This window comes from Sesamum indicum, linkage group LG15, assembly GCF_000512975.1.
Source record: "Sesamum indicum cultivar Zhongzhi No. 13 linkage group LG15, S_indicum_v1.0, whole genome shotgun sequence".
Taxonomy (NCBI): domain Eukaryota; kingdom Viridiplantae; phylum Streptophyta; class Magnoliopsida; order Lamiales; family Pedaliaceae; genus Sesamum; species Sesamum indicum.
This window is the reverse complement of record NC_026159.1, coordinates 9,583,279-9,585,258: the sequence shown is the minus strand read 5'-3', so window position 1 is coordinate 9,585,258 and position 1,980 is coordinate 9,583,279. Positions and strand designations below refer to the sequence as shown.

At 30.6% G+C, this 1,980-nt stretch overlaps 2 non-coding genes across 2 annotated transcripts; one reads left to right on the top strand and one right to left on the bottom strand.

Moving 5' to 3' along the window:
- Positions 625 to 697, bottom strand: TRNAV-UAC. Its single transcript has one exon. It is a non-coding gene; the product is annotated as a tRNA-Val (tRNA).
- Positions 1,674 to 1,754, top strand: TRNAL-AAG. Its single transcript has one exon. It is a non-coding gene; the product is annotated as a tRNA-Leu (tRNA).

The window sequence follows — 1,980 nt, the reverse complement described above, 5'->3', positions numbered from 1 at the left end:
ATTAATCCTAGAAGTAGGGGTAGCAAATGGTCGAGTTTGATTGGATTTGGGTCAGGTTAAAAATGGATCGGGTTCAAAATGGGTTCCAATGAATGTGTCCAAAATGGGTTGGGTCGAATTAGTATAAACTATTTTATTAATTTGAATATAAAGATTTCAAATATTTTACACAATGAAAGAAAAAAGAACAGTATTTGAATTATTGAAAAGATAACTACTACTTGTATCACACGTTATTTCTAACTAATGACTATGCGCAGTAAGATTCATTTGCTAAATTATAAAATAAAGAAAATCTACTAAGTATCTACGAAATACTACATTTTATCAAAATAATTACTACATTTTATCAAAATAATTCATAAAATTTTTGAATCCTCATCTTAAATAAATACCAAACCGTGCAATCAAATTCTCTATATTTGTTGAGAGACAATTTATAATTTCATCATCTTCAAGATTATAAGCTGTAATGTGAAATAAAAAGATCACATAAATATATAAAATAAATTATTAAATAATTTGAAATAATAAGAATATCATTACAAGTTTTTGACTAAAAACTGAGAGTTGTGTGTGTGGGGGTATAGGAGTGGAGAAAGGGAGGAATGAAGGGCACAACAATGATGCTGCCCAGGATCGAACTGGGGACCTTTAGTGTGTAAGACTAACGTGATAACCACTACACCACAGCATCTGCTACGAAGCAAATAGAAGCAATGAACTATAAACCCATCTTTGTGTCAGATGATCAACAGGTTACATCATTTAAGCTGTAGGAGAAGACTGATTAGGTTGATGATAATCAGCCATGGCGTCAGTTTGATCTGTAGGATAAATCGTGTTTATATGTACTACATTTTATGCTCTGTATTTTTCATTTTTGATTACTGTTTTATTTGGCTGATTGTTGGGCCAGGTCGTTAGCCACGTTGTTCGAAAAAGTACAATTACCCCTTTAAATGAAAAATAATTATGTAGCCCCTATACGATAAAGTGGACATTATTATTTTACTCTTATTGAATTTTTAAAAAATTAAAAAAAAGATATATAATTTTTTTTTTAGGGTGGGTAAAATAATTAATTGGAGGGAATATAGTTCATAAAATATTGTAGAAAATTGTAATTTATAATTCAAAAGGGAATTTAAGTCAGTTTCACCGTAAAAAATTGGATCGAAACCTAATAGGATGTGCTAATTGTTAGATGGACATTAAAATCAGAGGAGTATTTATAATTTCTGAAACAACGAGAAGACATTTGTAATTATGTCAAATTTCAAAAGAGATATTGTAATTTACCCTATTAAAAATTGATTGGTTGTGCAGTGCTAGAAAGCTCTTAGATATAGACGAGGAGCTTAACTGGAATAGCTGCCTAACAGCTCCTAACTAACCACTACCTAACAAGAAGTCGTAGAAAAACGAAATACGTTAACTGCTAAATACAAATCGAAAAGTTGTTATAACTAATAAAGGCGTGGCGCGCCTACAAACCAAAAACGCAAACAATGAAAGAATTGCTAGAGGTGCACCCAATCGATAAAAACGCGTAAACGCGACTTTCGACAAACGGGCTTTAAGTGATGCCTGTAGGTCTAACTTTCAAATGTTTTTCAAGTGAAGTGTATGTAACAGATAAATTTAGTAATAACTCATAGAGAGCCACAGTTGTTGAGATGGCCGAGTTGGTCTAAGGCGCCAGATTAAGGTTCTGGTCCGAAAGGGCGTGGGTTCAAATCCCACTCTCAACAATTGCAGTCATATATTTTTTTTTTTATATATATATTGTTCTCCATAATTACCCTCATAATCTAATTTAATTAATTTTTAAGAAAAAAATGATTATTAAGAACAATTCAAACAATTTGAAATGTTATGTGTTTTCTTATTAATAACAATAAATAAATTATATTAACTCATTTCGAGAAAATAATACTTTAATTTAATTAATGCATTAATATGACTGACAACGATAAA